This window comes from Hyla sarda, chromosome 9 (assembly GCF_029499605.1).
Source record: "Hyla sarda isolate aHylSar1 chromosome 9, aHylSar1.hap1, whole genome shotgun sequence".
In the NCBI taxonomy this organism is placed as follows: Eukaryota; Metazoa; Chordata; class Amphibia; order Anura; family Hylidae; genus Hyla; species Hyla sarda.
The window spans coordinates 182,222,512-182,246,170 of record NC_079197.1 but is presented as its reverse complement, the minus strand read 5'-3'; the positions used below and the strand labels follow the sequence as shown (position 1 = coordinate 182,246,170).

General features: G+C 40.6%; 1 protein-coding gene and 1 long non-coding RNA gene across 6 annotated transcripts in view; one reads left to right on the top strand and one right to left on the bottom strand.

The window, feature by feature from the left end:
- PCDH11X (protocadherin 11 X-linked) overlaps positions 1-23,659 on the bottom strand; it is a 1,464,252-nt gene that overhangs the window by 1,421,301 nt on the left and 19,292 nt on the right. The gene's annotated exons all lie outside the window — the stretch shown is intronic.
- LOC130290841 (uncharacterized) lies at positions 8,519-13,824 on the top strand. Its single transcript, XR_008847714.1, has 3 exons — positions 8,519-8,967; positions 13,297-13,492; positions 13,573-13,824. It is a non-coding gene; the product is annotated as an uncharacterized LOC130290841 (long non-coding RNA).

The following is a 23,659-nucleotide window of genomic DNA, read 5'->3' as shown; positions in this document are numbered from 1 at the left end:
GCCAACGTGTTGCAAAACTGGAACTTTCAGTATTCCCTGACAGCCATTCTTTTGCAAAACTACAACTCCTAACATGCCCAGCCAGCCTACATTTTGCCAAATTACAACTCCCAGCAAGCACAGACAACCAACATTTTACAAAACTACAACTCCCAGCATGCCCACACAGCCAATGTGTTGCAAAACTACAACTCCCAGCATGCACAGACAGACAACGTTTTACAAAACTATAACTCCCAGCATGCCCACACAGCCAACGTTTTGCAAAACTACAACTCCCAGCATGCACAGACAGCCAACGTGTTGGAAAACTAGAACTCTCAGAATGTCCGGACAGTGAACATACTGTATTGCAAAGCTGCAGTTCCCAGTATTCCTGGACAGCCACTATTGTGCAAAACTACAACTCCCAGCATGCCTAGACAGCCAATTGATTGCAAAAATGCAACTCCTAAAATGCCCGGACAGCCAACGTGTTGCAAAACTGGAACTCTCAGTATTCCCTGACAGCCATTCTTTTGCAAAACTACAACTCCTAACATGCCCAGACAGCCTACATATTGCAAAACTACAACTCCCAGCATGCACAGACAGCCAACGTTTTACAAAACTAGAACTCCCAGCATGCACAGACAGCCAAAGTATTGCAAATCTACAACTCTTAGAATGCCCAAAGAGCCAATGTATTGCAAAACTACAACTCCCAGCATGCCCGGACAGCCAACGGCTGTCCGGGCATACTGGGAGTTGTAGTTTGCAACATCTGAAGGTCCTACAGTTTGAAGACCACTGCTCTATATCTTATCAAGTCTGTGCAGTAGTCTGTGTCTATCATATCATCACGTATGGGATTTATATTGTCCTTTTCATAACACTATAAATTAAATGTTATTTTTTTATACATTGAGCAAATTTGACAAACAAAAAAGTAAAAAAAAATAAAGTAAAAAACAAAAACAAATATATTGCAGAATAGTTAAGCCATGACCACCAACAATCGACTTTACTTTTAGAATGGAAAGTTTTGTAAAGTTAATTAATGACAACTTTGTGGTTGGCCATGAAATTTTGAGCGGCGACACAATACGACCGCCAAAAAAAAAAAAAAAAAAAAAATGTTAAAGTAATTTTAGCAACAACGTGAAGAGCCTGACACTGTGAGAGAATAAAGGGGGAGTGTAATGGTTCATGAGGTTTGTCGCGGTCCTCAACCGCCAGTCAAGCGCACCTGCACACCGCGTTTTCAGGGTTGCAATTTTGCGAAATCTTTGAAGCCTCCACCGAAATCCCTTCTTTGCCTCCTTCCCCGCTGTGCCATAACTACCTCACGGCGGGGGCCGCTGCCGTTTTAAACATAGCCGTGAAAACCACCTGCAAGAAGGAAACATTAGCAAAAGACATTTCCAAAAACATTCCAGGTCCCCGAACTCCACGCAGAATAGCGATCGGCTTCACTCCCAGACCATAACGCGCGCAGCCTCCCCTACACCTGAACACGTTTACGGCCCCGCGGTCAGGACGCAAAACTTTTATGTCCTGGTAACTGTGAACGAACTATTTCTGTGTTGGTTTTATTTTCCAACTAGAAGTTTATGGGAAAAAGTTTTTTTTTATGATTTTTTTTTTCCATCCAAAAAACTTTATAGATGGAAAAGAGGATGTGTTACATTGTAGCTTGAGATATTACTTTGATTTCAATATATTTACAAATCAACTCAAAGGAAGATGTGTTATTATTAAAAAAAATCTTTAAATAAATAATTATTAAGATAAAGAAATGAATATATTTGTATTTTAATTTGTATTAAACATTTTCTTAAAATAAATAAATAAAAAAACAAACAACTAACTAAAAAATAAATGTCATTTAAAATAACTAATCTTTCTTTCAGTTGAAGTGTCCATGCACTGAAAACAAATACGTCTTTATCTACAATGTACTGGTTATAAAAATAAAAAAAGTTATAGTGGAAGATAAAATATACAGAGAAAAACAAACAGAATTTCAGTTGAAATACCCCAAGTGTCAATATCCTGTACCCCAAGTGTCATTATCCTGTACCCCAAGTGTCAATATCCTGTACCCCAAGTGTTATTATCCTGTACCCCAAGTGTCATTATCCTGTACCCCAAGTGTCAATATCCTGTACCCCAAGTGTTATTATCCTGTACCCCAAGTGTCATTATCCTGTACCCCAAGTGTCAATATCCTGTACCCCAAGTGTTATTATCCTGTACCCCAAGTGTTATCATCATGTACCCCAAGTGTTATCATCCTGTACCCCAAGTGTCATTATCCTGTACCCCAAGTGTTATTATCCTGTACCCCAAATGTTATCATCCTGTACCCCAAGTGTCATTATCCTGTACCCCAAATTTTATCATCCTGTACCCCAAGTGTTATTATCCTGTACCCCAAGTGTTATCATCCTGTACCCCAAGTGTCATCATCCTGCACCCCAAGTGTTATCACCCTGTACCCCAAGTGTCATTATCCTGTACCCCAAGTGTCATTATCCTGTACCCCAAGTGTTATTATCCTGTACCCCAAGTGTTATCATCCTGTACCCCAAGTGTTATCATCCTGTACCCCAAGTGTCATTATCCTGTACCCCAAGTGTTATTATCCTGTACCCCAAATGTTATCATCCTGTACCCCAAGTGTCATTATCCTGTACCCCAAATTTTATCATCCTGTACCCCAAGTGTTATTATCCTGTACCCCAAGTGTTATCATCCTGTACCCCAAGTGTCATCATCCTGCACCCCAAGTGTTATCACCCTGTACCCCAAGTGTCATTATCCTGTACCCCAAGTGTCATTATCCTGTACCCCAAGTGTTACTATCCTGTACCCCAAGTGTTATCATCCTGTACCCCAAGTGTTATCATCCTGTACCCCAAGTGTTATCATCATGTACCCCAAGTGTTATCATCCTGTACCCCAAGTGTTATTATCTTGTACCCCAAGTGTCATTATACTGTACTCAAAGTGTTATCAACCTGTACCCCAAGTGTTATCATCCTGTACCCCAAGTGTTATTATCCTGTACCCCAAGTGTTATTATCCTGTATCCCAAGTGTAATCATCATGCACCCCAAGTGTCATTATCCTGTACCCCAAGTGTCATTATCCTGTACCCCTAGTGTCATCATCCTGTACCCCAAGTGTCATCCTGTACCCCAAGTGTCATCATCCTGTACCCCAAGTGTCATCATCCTGTACCCCAAGTGTTATCATCCTGCACCCCAAGTGTCATCATCCTGTACCCCAAGTGTTATCATCCTGCACCCCAAGTGTTATCATCCTGTACTCCAAGTGTTATCATCCTGTACCCCAAGTGTTATTACCCTGTACCCCAAGTGTTATCCTGTACTCCAAGTGTTATTAACCTGTACCCCAAGTGTTATCATCCTGTACCCCAAGTTTCATTATACTGCACCCCAATTGTTATTATCCTGTACCCCAAGTGTCATTATCCTGTACCCCAAGTGTTATCATCCTGTACCACATGTGTCATTATCCTGTACCCCAAGTGTTATCATCCTGTACCCCAAGTGTTATTATCCTGTACCCCAAGTGTCATCATCCTGTACCCCAAGTGTTATTATCCTGTACCCCAAGTGTCATCATCCTGTCCCCCAAGTGTTATCATCCTGTCCCCCAAGTGTTATCATCCTGTACCCCGTGTTATTATCCTGTACCCCAAGTGTCATTATCCTGTACCCCAAGTGTTATCATCCTGTACCCCGTGTTATTATCCTGTACCCCAAGTGTCATTATCCTGTACCCCAAGTGTTATCATCCTGTACCCCGTGTTATTATCCTGTACCCCAAGTGTCATCATCCTGTACCCCAAGTGTTATCATCCTTTACCCCGTGTTATTATCCTGTACCCCAAGTGTCATTATCCTGTACCCCAAGTGTTATCATCCTGTACCCCAAGTGTTATCATCCTGTACCCCGAGTGTCATCATCCTGTACCCCGAGTGTTATCATCCTGTACCCCAAGTGTCATCACCCTGTACCCCAAGTGTTATTATCCTGTACTCCAAGTGTTATTATCCTGTACCCCAAGTGTCATTATCATGTACCCCAAGTGTTATTATCCTGTACCCCAAGTGTTATCATCCTGTACCCCAAGTGTTATTATCCTGTACCCCAAGTGTTATCATCCTGCACCCCAAGTGTTATTATCCTGTACCCTGAGTGTTATTCTGTACCCCACATGTTATTATCCTGTACCCTGAGTGTTATTCTGTACCCCAAGTGTTATTATCTTGTACCCCAAGTGTTATTATCCTGTACCCCGAGTGTCATCATCCTGTACCCCAAGTGTTATCATCCTGTACCCCAAGTGTTATCATTCTGTACCCCAAGTGTTATCATCCTGTACCCCAAGTGTCATTATCCTGTACCCCAAGTGTTATTATCCTGTTCCTCAAGTGTTATCATCCTGTACCCCAAGTGTTATCATCATGTACCCCAAGTGTTATCATCCTGTACCCCAAGTGTCATCATCCTGTACTCCAAGTGTTATTATCCTGTACCCCAAGTGTTATCATCCTGTACCCTGAGTGTCATCACCCTGTACCCCGAGTGTCATCACCCTGTACCCCAAGTGTCATCATCCTGTACTCCAAGTCTCATTATCCTGTACCCCAAGTGTTATTATCCTGTACCCCAAGTGTTATTATCCTGTACCCCAAGTGTCATCATCCTGTACTCCAAGTGTTATTATCCTGTACCCCAAGTGTTATTATCCTGTACCCCAAGTGTTATCATGCTGCACCCCGAGTTTAATTATCCTGTACCCCAAGTGTTATAATCCTGTACCCCAAGTGTTATCATCCTGTGTCTCAAGTGTTATTATCTTATACCCCAAGTGTTATTATCCTGTACCCCAAGTGTTATCATCCTGTACCCCAAGTGTTATCATCCTGTACCCCAAGTGTTATCATCCTGTACCCCAAGTGTCATTATCCTGTACCCCAAGTGTTATTATCATGTACTCCAGGTGTTATCATCCTGTACCCCAAGTGTTATCATTCTGTACCCCAAGTGTTATCACCCTGTACCCCAAGTGTCATTATCCTGTACCCCAAGTGTTATCATCCTGTACCCCAAGTGTTGTTATCCTGTACACCAAGTGTTATCAACCTGTACCCCAAGTGTTATCATCCTGTACCCCAAATGTCTTTATCCTGTACCCCAAGTGTTATTATCCTGTACCCCGAGTGTTATTATCCTGTACCCCAAGTGTTATTATCCTGTACCCCAAGTGTCATCATCCTGTACCCCAAGTGTTATTATCCTGTACCCCAAGTGTCATCATCCTGTACCCCGAGTGTTATTATCCTGTACCCCAAGTGTTATTATCCTGTACCCCAAGTGTCATCATCCTGTACCCCAAGTGTTATTATCCTGTACCCCAAGTGTTATCATCCTGTACCCCAAGTGTTATTATCCTGTACCCCAAGTGTCAATATCCTGTACCCCAAGTGTTATCATCCTGTACCCCAAGTGTTATTATCCTGTACCCCAAGTGTTATCATCCTGTACCCCAAGTGTCATCATCCTGTACTCCATGTGTTATTATCCTGTACCCCAAGTGTCATCATCCTTTACCCCAAGTGTTATCATCCTGTACCCCAAGTGTTATCATCCTCTACCCCAAGTGTTATTTTCCTGTACCCCAAGTGTCATCATCCTCTACCCCAAGTGTTATTTTCCTGTACCCCAAGTGTCATCATCCTGTACCCCAAGCGTTTTTTTCCTTTACCCCAAATGTTATCATCCTGTACCCCAAGTGTTATCATCCTGTACCCCAAGTGTCATCATCCTGTACCCCAAGTGTTATCATCCTGTACCCCAAGTGTTATCATCCTGTACCCCACGTGTATCATCCTGTACCCCAAGTGTCTTCATCCTGTACCCCAAGTGTTATCATCCTATACCCCAAGTGTTATCATCCTGTACCCCAAGTGTTATCATCCTGTACCCCGAGTGTTATCATCCTATACCCCAAGTGTTATCATCCTGTACCCCAAGTGTTATCATCCTGTACCCCAAGTGTAATCATCCTCTATTGTTCCACATGAATGCTAGATTACCACTGTGCTGAACCCCACATCTATCTGTTCATATCTTCTAATGTTTTGTGTCTCTGCATTTCTAGAAGAGTCTGGGTAATTGTTACACTCGCGGACTCTTCATGGCTACAATTTAAATCGTCATAAAAAATACAGTCTCCAAATCATGTAAGTTTTTATATTTCCTGCATTTATAGATTTTTAATCTAAGTCTATGAGAAAATCAATGCATAAGATCCCCCATAACACACACATCTCTAGTTCACGACCTCGGCGACCTGCAGGAACACCGTCTGCGCTCCCTAATAACACGGATAATGAAGTGGATATGTAGCGCGCGGCGCGGAGCTGACTCCCGGTGTCCTGCCGGATCCAGCCTCTTCCAATATTTATTATACTGAGTTTTGGCACATTAACCACTCAGTCCTTGGGGCAAACATGTTATTTGTGCAAAGTGGATGCTGATAGATCGCACTCGGAAAATATTCAAATGAGATCTTTCTAGTAAAAAATAGATATTCCTATTAATCTACCCCACTGGCTCCTCACGCGAGCCCCGGAAGACAGAAAGAAATAAGAGAGACAAAGGGATCAGGCGAGAAGGTTTCCTCTAAGGGAGATCACATGAGGGTCTCAGCTCCTGTACAACATTATACATTTATATGAGGCGACAAATGTCGTTTGTGATTGTTACTATGAAATAATTATGTCTTAAAGGGGTACTCCACTGCCCCAGCGTTCGGAACATTTTGTTTGAAGCACTGGGTGCGGGCTATGGGGGTGTGACGTCACACCACGCCCCCTTAATGCAAGTCTATAGGAGGGGGTGTTGCGAACCCCACCCCCCCTCCCATAGACATGCATTGAGAGGGTGTGGTGTGACATCACGAGGGGTGTGGCCGTGATGTCATGACCCCCCTGCCCCCAACCATCAAAGGGCAAAGACTCTTTTTGTCTCCACTTCATATGACACTGTTAGGGCTCTGCCCTCTGCTCCCCGCAGTGGCGCAGTTTGCATTACGGGAAGCGCCCGCATGCGAACCCCGGACTGCCACCCTCCTTCCACCCCGTCCTCTTCTCTCCCCGCTGGACCTTTTCCTCACACTGCGAGCCCCGCTCTGTTCTTCTCCTTCTACCCATCTCTGCCGGCGTGCGCGTCCCCACCTCCCAGGGTGCGCGCGCGCCAGCTCTTCTAACTTTAATGGGCCAGTGCACCAATAATTGGTGCTTGTCTCAAACCAACCCTATTTCGTTCCGGCACTTCCTACTGTTCCCTGCCGGATCTTTGTGCCCTTGTTGCCTAAGAGAGGCGTGGATCCACCTACCACAGCCGTTACAGAGACTTTGATGCAGGGGTCAAGTCCTGGGGGGAAAAAAAGTGTGGGAACTCACTCAAGATTTCCACTCAAGGGCTGTTACTGTTAATGGAAACGGTGTTCCTGCTGTGGAAAAAGTGCAGGAACTCAGTTTGCACACGTTCCTGCAGGACTGGAACTGTACTTTGGATGTACTTATTTTTTTTTTTTTTTTTTTTTAATAGGCTGTACTTAAAAAACACTTGTTGCCTTTAAGTTTCATGATAAATTAAGATAATGTTGCAGGGAGGAGAAACACGTCGGGCATGTTGCATTACAAGTCTCAGCTCCGTACATTCCATAGTGGTTGTACCCAGTAATGCTGCTTGTCCCATTGAAGTGAATAGGTCCAGCTGCAATACCGTGTGCAGCCACTATGGAGTGCATGGCGCTGTGGCTGGTGGCGCTTGTACAAGACCCATGTGATCAGATATATATCCTAATATTTTAGTCTAGGACAACTTAAAGGGGTACTCCACTGCCCGAGTGCATGCTGGGTGCGGGTTGCGGGGGTTGTAACGACACGGTCACGCCCATTGTGACATCACATCACACCCCCTCAAAGCAAGTCTATGGGAGGGGGAGTGGCAGCCGCCACGCCCCCTCCCATAGACTTGCATTGAGGGGGTGTGGTGTGACATCATGAGTGGCCGTGATGTCAAGACCCACGCAATCCGCACCAAGCATGCACTCGGGCAGTGGAGTACCCCTTTAACATAGGTATCATGTATAGATGGTGAGTATTTTTGTTAGGGTGGCGGTAATTTTTTTAAAATGATAATTTTTTAATTATTATTATTTGGAGGAAACGATGGCGCACATTTCCTCCTGATCTGCTGGTGCCGTATTCTGGCTCATAGGCAGAATAATACATGAGCGGTAATGTAGTTACTGTTATGTGTAACAAGCTTTACCGATACAACAATATAATAAATGCAGATCTGTAATCTACTGTATCCGTAGCCTCCAGCCACTTTCCATCCAGGACTCTATTAGAGCCGGCATGTGCCGTACGGTAATGTATATACAGTATATACAGCTCCGTGTCCTACTTCACTGGTTAAGTATCGATCGGCTACGGTTTTAGCGTCGGCTAATTTTGGAACGCTATTCCTGTAACCCTCCCGGAGCACAGAAATAACCGGTTCCTCCTCCGTGTTTACATTTTATTTTGTTAGCGTAATGTTTTCGTTTTTTTTTTCGTTAGTGATTAAGCATTGCGCTGTAATTATATTTAATGCACTTCTCCATTGCCAGGGCAGGAATCCAAGCGTTTCCAGAAGGCCGAGCTACTAAACAAGCCCTTGGTCATAATTATTTCAGGACTTCTGGGTGGACAGTACAATAATAACCAGACCGGGCACAGAACTGATCGATATATTGATCTCTTTAAGAATTGTCACCGCTGCTGAATTCATTTGGCGCTGTATCAGCGCACGCTCGCTGAACATGGGTTTGTGCCATTTTATATCAGGATGAGCAAACGTCAACAAAGCGGCTTTTCATATCTTCCCGAAGAGGTATTTAATTTTTTATTATTTGTTTCATTTATTTATTTCATTATTTTTATTATTATTATTTTTATTATTTTTAAATCCTTAGCAATAAACTGTAATCTGTGCTGGAACGTACTGTGTTCAGTTTCTCTGCAGCACCACCACAGGCCAAGTAAAGTATTACACCATTTACAATTAAATCATTGGTGGTTAAAAGGGGTATTCTGAAATCGAAAAATATATTTCTTACTAATACATTTTTATTACTAACTGCACTGATTTCAGCATATTGTTGTGTGATTCACCCTGATAGGAAGTTATGTAGTTCTTTCATTGTCAGTGTGGTGTTGTCTCACCAGCTCCCAGACTCCTTACTCTAACCTGACTGTAAGTTGTGTAGTCCTCCTATTGTCAGTATAGTGTTGTATCTGCAGCTCCCCCACTCCTCCCTCTCTTCTGACAGTAAATTGTGTAGTCCTCTCATTGCCATTGTAGTGTTGATTCAGCAGCTCCTCGTCTTGTCCCTCTCTACTGACAGAAACATCTATAGTCCTCTCATTGTCAGGGTGGTGTTGTCTCAGTAGCTTCATAGCCCCTACCTCTCTCCTGACAAGAAGTTGTGTAATCCTCTCATTGTATGTGTGGTGTTGTCTCAGCAGCTTCCCGTCTCATTCCTCTCTCTTGACAGAGAGTTGTGTAGTCCTCTTATTCTCAGTGTGGTGCTGTCTCAGCAGCTTTATGTCTCCTCACTCTCTCCTGACACTAAGTTGTGTAGTCCTCTCATTGTAAGTGTGGTGTTGTCTCAGCAGCTCCTGGCTCCTCCCTCTCTCTTGACAGAAAGTAGTGTAGCCCTCTTCTTCTCAGTGTGGTGCTGTCTCAGCAGCTTTCTGTCTCCTAACACTCTCCTGACACTTAGTTGTGTAGTCCTCTCATTGTAAGTGTGGTGTTGTCTCAGCAGCTCCTGGCTCCTCCCTCTCCCCCAAGACAATGCATTATCCTCTGTTGTCTCAAAAGGCAGGGCCAAATCTTGTATCTGAGCTCTAGCCCCGCCCCCTAAGTGATGATGTAAGAAGATTCCTTATTCTATCACTTCTGTGTATGGGGAAAGGGAAGTAGTCGGGATGTGAGGGAAACATTTTAAAGGAGTACTCTACTGCAGAGTATTCCTGCTCCGTCCTGCCCGGGCTGCAAAATAAATGAAAATGAACCATCACTCACCTCCCTGGGTTCCTGCGGAGCGTCACTACAGCTGATCGGTCCTCTGGTCCATCTCCTTCATACTTCTGGGTGTAACAAAGCGTCACATGGCGCTCAGCCTATTTTGGGCCGAGGCAGAAGATCGCGGCGGCCGGCGATAGGCTGAGCGCCATGTGACCCTTCGTTACACCCGGATGTATGAAGGAGATGGACCAGAGGACCAATCAGCTGTAGTGACACTCCGCAGGAACCCAGGGAGGTGAGTGATGGTTCATTTTCATTTATTTTGCAGCCCGGGCAGGACGGAGCAGGAATACTCTGCAGTAGAGTACTCCTTTAAGGTTGTTGTCAATTTTTCTGTCCATTCTACTAAACAATAAGTGATAATGGGCGATTCCCTAAACACTTATAGAATATTGCAATAATCTTCATTTTACACAAATTCAGCAGTAAAATATCCACTAGCTAATAAAAGGAACAATTTCTAGATACTTAATTAAATGCTGAATAGTTTACTAACCGCAGATCCACGAAAAGTCTACGTTTTATTAGGAAAAGCTGAATTGAAAAAACTAAAATTAACCTGACCGGCAGTTGGTATAACCTGGTATATATACTGTATATAATATATATGTACAGCTGGTATAAGTTATATATCTCCTGTATATAGTGATATGGACCATGCTGGTATAACCTGGGTATATACTGTATATAATTATATATGTACAGCTGGTATAAGTTATATATCTCCTGTATATAGTGATAAGGACCATGCTGGTATAACCTGGTATATACTGTATATAATATATATGTACAGCTGGTATAAGTTATATATCTCCTGTATATAGTGATATGGACCATGCTGGTATAACCTGGTATATACTGTATATAATATATATGTACAGCTGGTATAAGTCATATATCTCCTGTATATAGTGATATGGACCATGCTGGTATAACCTGGGTATATACTGTATATAATATATATGTACAGCTGGTATAAGTCATATATCTCCTGTATATAGTGATATGGACCATGCTGGTATAACCTGGTATATACTGTATATAATATATATGTACAGCTGGTATAAGTCATATATCTCCTGTATATAGTGATATGGACCATGCTGGTGTAACCTGGTATATACTGTATATAATATATATGTACAGCTGGTATAAGTTATATATCTCCTGTATATAGTGATATGGACCATGCTGGTATAACCTGGGCATATACTGTATATAATATATATGTACAGCTGGTATAAGTTATATATCTCCTGTATATAATTATATATGTACAGCTGGTATAAGTTATATATCTCCTGTATATAGTGATATGGACCATGCTGGTATACCCTGGGTATATACTGTATATAATATATATGTACAGCTGGTATAAGTTATATATCTCCTGTATATAATGATATGAACCATGCTGCCATAACCTGGGTATATACTGTATATAATATATATGTACAGCTGGTATAAGTTATATATCTCCTGTACATAGTGATATGGACCATGCTGGTATAACCTGGTATGTATACTGTATATAATATATATGTACAGCTGGTATAAGTTATATATCTCCTGTATATAGTGATATGGACCATGCTGGTATAACCTGGTATATACTGTATATAATTATATATGTACAGCTGGTATAAGTTATATATCTCCTGTATATAGTGATATGGACCATGCTGGTATAACCTGGTATATACTGTATATAATTATATATGTACAGCTGGTATAAGTTATATAACTCCTGTATATAGTTATATGGACCATGCTGGTATAACCTGGTATATACTGTATATAATAGATATGCACAGCTGGTATAAGTTATATATCTCCTGTATATAGTGATATGGACCATGCTGGTATATCCTGGGTATATACTGTATATAATATATATGTACAGCTGGTATAAGTTATATATCTCCTGTATATAGTGATATGGACCATGCTGGTATAACCTGGGTATATACTGTATATAATATATATGTACAGCTGGTATAAGTTATATATCTCTTGTATATAGTGATTTGGACCATGCTGGTATACCCTGGGTATATACTGTATATAATATATATGTACAGCTGGTATAAGTTATATATCTCCTGTATATAGTGATATGGACCATGCTGATATAACCTGGTATATACTGTATATAATATATATGCACAGCTGGTATAAGTTATATATCTCCTGTATATAGTGATATGGACCATGCTGGTATAACCTGGGTATATACTGTATATAATATATATGTACAGCTGGTATAAGTTATATATCTCTTGTATATACTGATATGGACCATGCTGGTATAACCTGGGTATATACTGTATATAATATATATTTACAGCTGGTATAAGTTATATATCTCTTGTATATAGTGATATGGACCATGCTGGTATACCCTGGGTATATACTGTATATAATATATATGTACAGCTGGTATAAGTTATATATCTCCTGTATATAGGGATATGGACCATGCTGGTATAACCTGGGTATATACTGTATATAATATATATGTATAGCTGGTATAAGATATATATATATATATATATATATATATATATATATATATATATATCCTGTATATAGTGATATGGACCATGCTGGTATATCCTGGTATATACTGTATATAATATATATGTACAGCTGATATAAGTTATATATCTCCTGTATATAGTGATATGGACCATGTTGGTATAACCTTGGTATATACTATATATAATATATATGTACAGCTGGTATAAGTTATATATCTCCTGTATATAGTGATATGGACCATGCTGGTATAACCTTGTATATACTGTATATAATATATATGTACAGCTGGTATAAGTTATATATCTCCTGTATATAGTGATATGGACCATGTTGGTATAACCTTGGTATATACTATATATAATATATATGTACAGCTGGTATAAGTTATATATCTCCTGTATATAGTGATATGGACCATGCTGGTATAACCTGGGTATATACTGTATATAATATATATGTACAGCTGGTATAAGTTATATATCTCCTGTATATAGTGATATGGACCATGTTGGTATAACCTTGGTATATACTACATGTAATTATTTAGATGTACTTTTTCCACCATTACCTGTAATATTACGATGATTTCAGTCTGATGTTCGCTCTGCCGTGTGATTCATGTACCTCCATGTCCTCCGGAGAATCGTACGTATGAGTACAAGTGTACAGAGGGAAAGTCGGCAGCGCAGTTTATCTTTTATCGGCGGTGTCAGATGAGAGCCATGCTGACAGCTCGCCACCCAAGGCCCGTGAACATTTAATCTTTCCGAACAGTAAATGTCCAAAGGTAAGACTAAGAAAATGAAAACATTATTAATGTGGTGGATCAACTTAGCACTCAGCAATGCAATTATCTATGCTTCCCAGATCTCGCCTTCGAATATTTCAGCCCCCTCAGCGACACGCGTTTTTGTTTCGCCATCTGAAGATTTTATTCGAACGTACATGTGAGCGTGCGTAGCGGGGACGACTTACAGGTAAAGCCTCATCCGTTGTGTCAGGAGACAAAAATGAGAGCGACAGAAACGTTTACAGATGAGGGAACGGAGTGTCACTACTTGGGTCGTACAAATTGGACCAAATAATTTCCGGTCCATCTATCTATAGCAGTGGGTCTAAACTGAGAGCCTCCAAATGTTGCAAAACTACAACTGCCAGCATGCCCGGACAGCCAACGGCTGTCCGGGCATGCTGGAAGTTGTAGTTTTGCACAAGCTGTAGGTCAACAGTTCAGAGACCAAAAACCTGTGAGTGACATTGTAACTGTAACTTCTTATGATTTCTAGTCCATTCACTCATAGGATACATTGTATCTTATTGTAACTTATTATGATTTCCATTACATTAATTTATAGGATGCATTGTAACGTATTGTAACTTATTATGATTTCATTCACTCATAGGATGCATTCTATTTTATTGTAACGTATTATGATTTCATTCACCCATTGGATACATTGTATCTTTTTGTAACTTATTATGATTTCCATTCCATTCACCCATAAGATGCATTGTATCTTTTTGTAACTTATTACGATTTCCATTCCATTCATCCATAGGATACATTGTAATGTATTGTAACTTATTATGATTTCCTTTGCATTCACCCGTAGGATACATTGTATCTTATTTTAACTTATTATGAATTTCATTCACCCATATGATACATTGTATCTTATTGGAACATATGACTTCCAGTCCATTCACGCATGGTATACAATGTATCTTATTGTAACTTATTATGATTTCAGCCACCCATAGGATACATTGTATCTTACTGTAACTTATTATTATTTCCATTCCATTCATCCATAGGATACATTGTATCTTACTGTAACTTATTATTATTTCCATTCCATTCATCCATAGGATACATTGTATCTTATTGGAACATATTATGATTTCCATTGCATTCACCCATAGGATACATTGTATCCTATTTTAACTTATTAGGAATATAATTCACCCATATGACACATTGTATCTTATTGTAACACATTATGATATTCAGTCCACTCACCAATATGATACATTGTATATAAATTGTATCTTATTGTAATTTATTATGAATTTAATTCACCCATAGGATACATTGTATCTTATTGTAACTTATGAATTAAATTCCCCCAAATGATACATTGTATCTTATTTTAACTTATGATTTCCAGTCTATTCACCCATAGATTACATTGTATCATTTGTCCCCATTGTGTTCTATGGGTTGTGTAAAAGTATAAATTAATTCTGTATTATGTCTACAAAAATTCACATAAAAGTAGTTACCAAAGATTTACATGTATTCACAAATAATAGGTCAAGTTAATGCTTATATAAAATTGTAAAAAATAGTACAATACATTTAAAAAAAAATATAAAATAAATAAATAAATAAATAAATAATAATAATAATAATAATAATAATAATAATATCTCTGCATTCTATTGCTAGAAGGATTAGACAGTAGCAAACAGGAGATATTTTAGAGTTTCCTAAATTCCCCACTGTCTAAAGCTAAAGAAGTCCGGCACACTCCCCACCACTAGTCCTACTGCTCCATCTGTTTTGTTCCAGCACAGCTGTATCCATGTGTTTTATTTTTGTAACTGGGTCATGTGATCACTAATCTAACACACAGAAAATCACAGTGTTTAACAAGTCAGAGAAGGTGATCAGCTAATTATCCACTCCAAGATAACTACTATCCAGACAAGGCTGTTGGTGAATGCAACCAAAATCGCACGGTTTGCCCCACCTTCAGCGTAATGCACTGGGTTGACATAAATTCAAGTTTAGTACATGCCCAATAGAAATAATATACATTCGAAAACCACCAAATCATGGCAGGGTTGGTCATAGTCATGGGTCATCTATGGTGATCATAGCTCGTTTCTTGTTTGTTGTAGATAGTAGTCATCTTCTATACCCCAGTAAGGTTAAAATTCAGTGGTCTGGGCAACATACAAGACCTATGGATTATCCACGATATACAGATATCTGTTGCGTTCACAGAATATAGAATATGTATTGGTGGTGTGATGACTGGTTCTGCCAGAAACTGTAGGGTTAATTCTTTCTAGCTCTGTTGTTTATTCTGTTGCTGGGACTATGCCTCTGTGCTCTGGGTGTGGTTCAGCTTGCTGAGCCAATTAGAATCTTCCTGCTAGCAGCACTGGGATATATAAGGAAGTCTTTCTCAGTTATGCCTTGTCTGTGAAAGTTCTTATGACTGACACTAGCTACCTCTGTACTTATATTGTCTTTCTGGTTCTGTTACTTTTGGCTTGGCTTTCGACTACCCTTTGGCTCTCTGTTATTTTACTACCTTCCCTCCTGGCTATGACTCGGCTTGTTGACTTCGGTTGAGTGTGTGTGTGTGTTTAGGTTTATTTCTGTTAGTTTTTGTGTGCCTCCAGCTGTTCCCAACCTTGTCAGTTTTTGTAGTTTATTGTTTTTACTTGAGACTGTCCCTCACTTATTTAGGAAGGGACCGGCACCATGGTTGTGGAACTGCTGCCTAGGGCTGGTACGCAAGTAGGCAGGGACAGATAGAGTGGGGAAGATCAGGGCTGCACTGTATCCCTGCCCAATGTGACAGGTGGCATATCTTATATTTCAGTAAAAGATACCCAAGGTTCCTTGTCCACTGCATGTAGATGCCTGATGGAGCCATTAACAAAGAAATGATACCCATTACTGAGTTAAAACATCTGACATCTATGGTGTCTACCTATACTTCAGTGATACCTCAAGTTCTTTTCATTGCATGTAGGAGTTTCATGGTTCCCATAGATCTTATACAGTCAACCCATACAGCACAAACCGGCCAAGTTGGATTCATGTCATCTAATACCTATGGCAGTGTTTCTCAACCAGGGTGCCTCCAGCTGTGGCAAAACTACAACTTCCAGCATGCCCAGACAGCCTTTGGCTGTCTGGGCATGCTGGGAGTTGTAGTTTTGCCACAGCTGGAGGCACACTGGTTGGGAAAGACTGACCTATGGGATGCCCGGGGTTCCTTGCAATGTATCAATATATTAGATATTGTCTATACCCAGCTGGATCAGGACATTTATGTAGATTCTATGGGTGATACAGCCCAATATTGGGCGCTCCTTGTACGTAGACGTCTAGTTGGAGCTAGACAATGAGTTTGGACTCTTGGAGAATCTCAGGATTTGACTCCATTGAATCAGTGTAAGGTAAATTAGATTGATTAATTTCAGGCGTCACCGTCGCTTCATGATGTTTAGATAATTGATCAAATACAAGAAAGAACACAAGGAGAGAAAAGTAATTACAAGAACCGGGAGAAGCGACAAACTGCGACAAACTCCTCCCGCAGAAAAGTTCAGAATCTTCTGTCGACTTCGTGAAAAGGTGAATTCTAATGGCTGCAAAACAGACGGGTTTCCATATGCTTTGTGTATGACAATCTCTTAATCAAAGCCATTCCCCGCACTTCTCTCCTAATTATATACAAGTGTATTTCTGGAGATTGCAGAACGGCTATTCCACTGGGCTTATAATCTAATCAGGTAGAAACCAAACAAGTTTTACGTTATTAAGTGATTTTTCAAAGTACACGGCGGACAACATCCCGCGCACGGCGCTATTCTGCAGCAGATTATTTATAGGAAATTGAAATTCTCTCTAAGTCTCTCATGTAAAATTCTATCTTATCTGTTTACAATATTTCTTTGTTTCTGTGCATCCCAAGTATCTCAGCAAATCCATCTTTTTTATTTATCTTACACTGGGTTAAAGAAGTACTCACTAAAGGGTTCTTTTGAGTTTGCCCAAATCGTGCACACTCCCCATCACTAGTCGTACAGCACCATTTGTTTTAGCCCTGCAGACCTTTGGTGTTTTGTTGCTGTAACTGGGTAATGTGATCACCAGTCTGACACACAGAAAACCAGAGTGTTTAATGAGTCAGAGGAAGTGGTCAGTCCTGGGTCAGCTTAATCTGTATTCTACTGCTGCTATCTCTATGGATACAATCTATATAGTAATTATACACATCACCTTCAGCTCTATCTGTATACTGCTGCTGCTATCTCTATGGATATAATCTATATAGTAGTTATACACCTCACATTCAGCTCTATCTGTAAACTGCTGCTGTTATCTCTGTGGATTCAATCTATCTAGTAGTTATACACCTCTATTCCAGCTATATCGGTATACTGCTGCTATCTCTATGGGATCAGGATACATAGTAGTTATACACTTCCCCTCCAGCAATATCTGTATACTGCTGCTGCTATTTCTATGGGATAAGAATATAAAGTAGTTATACACCTCTCCTCCAGCTCTATCTGTATACTGCTGCTGCTATCTGTATGGGATCAGGATTTATAGTAATTATACACCTCTCCTCCAGCTCTATCTTTATACTGTTGTTATCTCTATCAGATTAGAATATATATAGAAGTTATACACCTCCCCTCCATCTCTATCTGTGTGCTGCTGCTGCTATCTCTATGGAATCAGGATATATACTATTTATACACCTCCTCTCCATCTCTATCTGTATACTGCTGCTGCTATCTCTATGGGATCAGGGAAATATAGTAGTTACACCCCTCCCCTCCAGCTCTATCTGTATACTGCTGCTGCTATCTCTATGGATTCAATCTATATATTAGTAAAACACCTCCCCTCCAGCTCTATTTGTATACTGCTGCTGCTATCTCTATGGAATCAGGATATATACTATTTATACACCTCCTCTCCATCTCTATCTGTATACTGCTGCTGCTATCTCTATGGGATCAGGGAAATATAGTAGTTACACCCCTTCCCTCCAGCTCTATCTTTATACTGTTGTTATCTCTATCAGATTAGAATATATATACTAGTTATACACCTTCTCTCCATCTCTATCTGTATACTGCTGCTGCTATCTCTATGGGATCAGGATATATACTAGTTATACACTTCCACTAAGACTGTGTTCACATATAGCACTTTTCCCCAGTTTTAGCAGCAATATATATATATATATATATATATATATATATATATATATATTTGTACACAATTATGGCGCATGTTTCAAATTGCACAAAAATCCCTGGTAATAATAATCTCTACATCTCTTCTCACTGTTTCACTGTGTTTCATCCTATTCCATTTTTACTGCCTAAAGGTTACACAAAGAGGGAGTCACACATGATCTCAGGATCAGACACATAACTGTGCAAAGGAGCTATATACACAAAACGGGAAGACAATTTTTAAAGGGGCACTCCACTGGTCAGCATTCGGAACAATTAGTTCCAAATGCTGGTAGCGCACTCTGGGGTCGGCCACGTACCCTCGTGACATCACGCCACACTCCCTCAATGCAAGTCTAAGGGAGGGGGTGTGGTGTGACATCATGAGGGGGTGTGTCCGACCCCCACAGTGCGCACACAGAGTTCAGAACTAAATGTTCCAAACACTGGCCAGTGGAGTGCCCCTTTAAATCAGAATTGTTTGCAAAGTTACCTTTACTTTAGGTGTAATGGACGTTGAATGTTAATGTCCACATAGTCATAATAGAGTTTTGCTACAACAATACAAGCCTCCAGGGATTTCCCGAACCTCTCTGCATCCTAATGCTTTTTCTGGGCCATCCCCCCCCCCCCCCCCCCCTCGTATTTATACTGTAGCCTTTTTTTTTATTTCCCAGTTAATTGCAGCAATATATGTATTTTCTATAGTTATCTCCCAGGATTCATTACCTACTTTAAACAGAGCTTAAAAGTGTGACATGATGCTGCGGCAGATATATTCCCGACCTGTAATAAAAAAATGATCAAGGTGGGGGAGGGGTGGGTTCTCGCGTTTGAGAAAAAAAAAAAAAAAAGAAGACCCATCCGAGAATTTCCCAGAGGCTTTAACTCATTTACCTGTTCTCTTTACACGGCTGCGGAATCATTTGAGATATATTAATCTAGTAAAATGTTTTCCTTGTAAACTATATTATAGAAACTATTTAGGGTTTGCAAGTAATAGCAAAACATAATTCTTTACAACAATCTCATTAAAGGCGAACACGAAGACTTACACCATCGCCGCCACGCCGCAAACTACCACCGCATAACTTTTTTCTTTTTTTCCTGCTTTCATAATAGATGCAAAATATTCTTGTACATTATGAACAATGCAAACTTTGACTGAACAAAAACTATTAGGCGGCGTTCACGTGCGGACGTGGCGGAGCGCGGCTAAGAGAACCGCAGAACGTTCGGGCTGGGAGCGGCAATGAAAATAAATCCATAAAAGTAATGCTTTATCTTAAAAATTCAATAAATAAATAGAATTATTAAAGCATATCTGTCATCAGAATCACCCGCACTAACCTGTCATATAGGCTTGTAGTGCGGGTGATACTAATCAAAATGATACTTACCGCGTCCCGAACTGGCGCTCTGTTCCACCGTAATTCATCTTTTCAGTATAGGCAAATGAGTTGCTTGGGGCATGGGCGGGGCTACGAAACCTGCTACGGGCACTGTGACCTCATCTTCGCCGAGAGCCGATTTCAGCCAAACGCTGCTTCCGGGTATACCCAGGTAGCGGCACATGCACAGTACAGTAACAGGCCGAGCAAGCTGGGAGGGGGATTATGAATATGAAGGAGCCGGGCGCAGCCCACCCCGCGAAGATGACATCACACTACCAGAAGCAGCGTTTGTAGCTCTGCCCCTGCCCCAAACAACTAATTTGTGTATACTGAAAAAGATGAATGGAGCGGAATGGGGCGACAGTTCTGGATGCGGTAAGTATCATTTTGAGCAGTATCACCCGCACTACAAGCCTGTATGACAGGTTAGTGCGGGTGAAACCTGTAACCGTCCTACCGTAGATGACTGGGAAGTGGATCCGCTGACTGGCTGAGCTGCACCAGGGAGCGGAGTCTAAGGTGCCACTGGTTTTCACCAGAGCCTGCCTCAAACCAGGTCGCTACTCCTGGCACGATCCATCCACACAGGACGCCCAGATGAACTTGGCACAGAGAAGAAGCATAGTCGGACGTAGCACGGGTCAGAAGGCTGGCAGCAAAGAAGGGTAGTTGGGTCACAGGCACAAGGTCAGGAGGCAGGCGGCAAAGGAGAAAAGTCAAGTCACAAGCTGGAGGTCAAAACACTAATATGGCACAAACTCAGAAATGCTTTCCCTAGGGCACTAAGCACACAGATCCGGCACCATATTAGGGAGGTACCAGACTAATATAGAGTCTACCCAGAGAAGAACCAATTATGGGTGTACTAGCCCTTTAAATTTAGCAATGCCGGCGCGTGAGTGCCATAAGGGAAGGGGATGCGTGCGCCAGCGAAGGAGAACAGAGGAACTTCTGGGTGCAGAGTGAGGTGAGGGGACGCTCAGAACTCGCATGGGGACATGTCCCGCATAGTGAGTCCCGGAGCCGCCACGGGCAAAGGATGGGGAGCGCTCACAGCTGGATGGAACGACCGGAGCATTGCCCCTAGCAATGCCTGGGAAACATGTGGAGGCACGTCCCGCACTGCAGGTCCCGGGACTGGCAGAAACGGCCAGGATGGATGGCCGGAGCGCTGCCCCTAACAACACTGATGACAGATATTCCTTTAAGTCTCATGATTAACCATGTGAAATTCATTCTGTTATTAAAAAATAATAATAATAAAAAAAAAAGAAATGCTAATTTTTTTTCATTGTTTTATAAACAAAGCATTACTTTACATATTCATCTTTTTTAATAGTCTAAATTTTACATGATTAATTATGAGACTTTCTTTAAATAAATAAAATAAAATCCCATAATCCATCATTAAAAATTCCAATTGTTATGTTACACAAAGGCAAACAAATTGTAAAAAAAATAATTCCCCAAGATTGTGTAAAATTCTAACATAAAAAAAGAATGACATAAAGTAATGCTACATGAAAAAAAAAAAAAAATAAAATAAAAAATAATATATATATATATATATATATATATATATATATATATATATATATAAATATATAAAATAAATAAATAAAAAAAATGAGAAAAAGTAAATAATACCAAATTCATACTATTGGGAATAATAATAATAATAATAATAATAATAATAATAATAATAAAAAAAGGGCTCCCTAACCCATACTCCTCTGTACCCATGCAAAAAACATTTCATGAGGGGTCTTCCTGTCCCATTATCTTTCTTAATGGGACATGCTGGGAGTTGTAGTTTTGCAACAGCTAGAGGCTCACTGGCTGGAAAGGATAGAGGTAAAGACAATTTCAGGGTGACAGCTGGAAGTTCACCTATGTCACCATAATAAAAGCTTCTCACCTCTCTAAAATCCCTATAATTTGTCCTCCCTATAATTTGGCTCTGCATGGGCGGTCCTACTCTAATCATTGGGTTGAAAAACATTACTGTTGCTTCTATGGTACTAAAAACATTAATTGCTTATTATTTCAATCAGTCTTGCAACATTCAGAACAATGGATAACAATTCTGATTGTTTTGGGAACTTCACAGGCTCTGCGTGGGCGGCCCCACTCTAATTGTGGGTGGAAACATATTTGGAAAGCATTGTTTTTAGTCCCAAAGACACAACAGTACTCAGTTCCTTAACCCCTTAAGGACGCAGCCCATTTGGGCCTTAAGGACGCAGACAATTTTATTTTTACGTTTTCAATTTTTCCTCCTCACATTCAAAAAATCATAACTCTTTTATATTTTCATCCACAGACTAGTACAAGGGCTTGTTTTTTGTGCAACCAGTTGGCCGTTGTAATGCTATATCTCACTTTACCATAAAATGTATGGCGCAACCAATAAAATACTATTTGTGTGGGGAAATTAAAAAGAAAACCGCAACTTTGCTAATTTTGGAAGGTTTCGTTTTCACGCCGTACAATTTATGGTAAAAATGATGGGTGCTGTTTATTATTTGGGTCAATACGATTAAAATGATCCCCATGATAACCTACTTTTCTATTATTGTTGCGCATAAAAAAAATCACAAACTTTTTAACCAATTTAGTACGTTTAAAATCCCCCTATTTTGAAGACCCATAACTTTTTCATTTTTCCATATAAGCGGCGATATGAGGGCTCATTTTTTGCGAAATGACCTTTACTTTTTATTAATATCATATTTGCTTATATAAAACATTTTTTATTAATTTTTTTGGGACTAAAATGTTATAAAAAAGCAGCTATTTTGGACTTTTTTTTATTTTTACGTTCACGCCGTTCACTGTACGGTATCATTAACATTTTATTTTAATATTTCAGATATTTACGCACGCGGCAATACCAAATATGTATATAAAATATTTTTTTTAACACTCTTTGGGGGTGAAATAAGGAAAATGGGACAATTTACGTTTTTATTGGGGGAGGGGGGTTTTTCAAATTTTTTTTACTTTATTTTTTTACTTTTATTTTTACACTTTAATAGTCCCCATAGGGGACTATTTATAGCAATCATTTGATTGCTAATCCTGTTCAGTGCTATGTATAGGATATAGCACTGATCAGGGTTATCGTCATCTTCTGCTTTGGTCTGCGGGAAGGCAGATCAGAGCAGAAGACTCCCGGAAGGCAGCGGAGCCAGGTGAGGGGACCTCCGTCTGCCATGCTGGATGATCGGATCGCCGCGGCAGCGCAGAGGGCGATGCGATCATCCATTTAAGTGACCGCGATGCTGCAGATGCCGTGATCTGTATTGATCACAGCATCTGAGGGGTTAATGGCGGACATCCGCGGGATCGCGGGTGTTCCCCATTACCGGCGGGTCCCTGGCTGCGATCAACAGCCGGGACCTGCTGCGCATGATCCGGGCATTGCTCCGATGCTCGCGGTTATGCTTAGGACGTAAATGTACGTCCTGGTGCATTAAGTACCACGTCACCAGGACGTACATTTACGTCCTTCGTCGTTAAGGGGTTAAAGGAGTACTCCGGTGGAATTTTTTATTTTT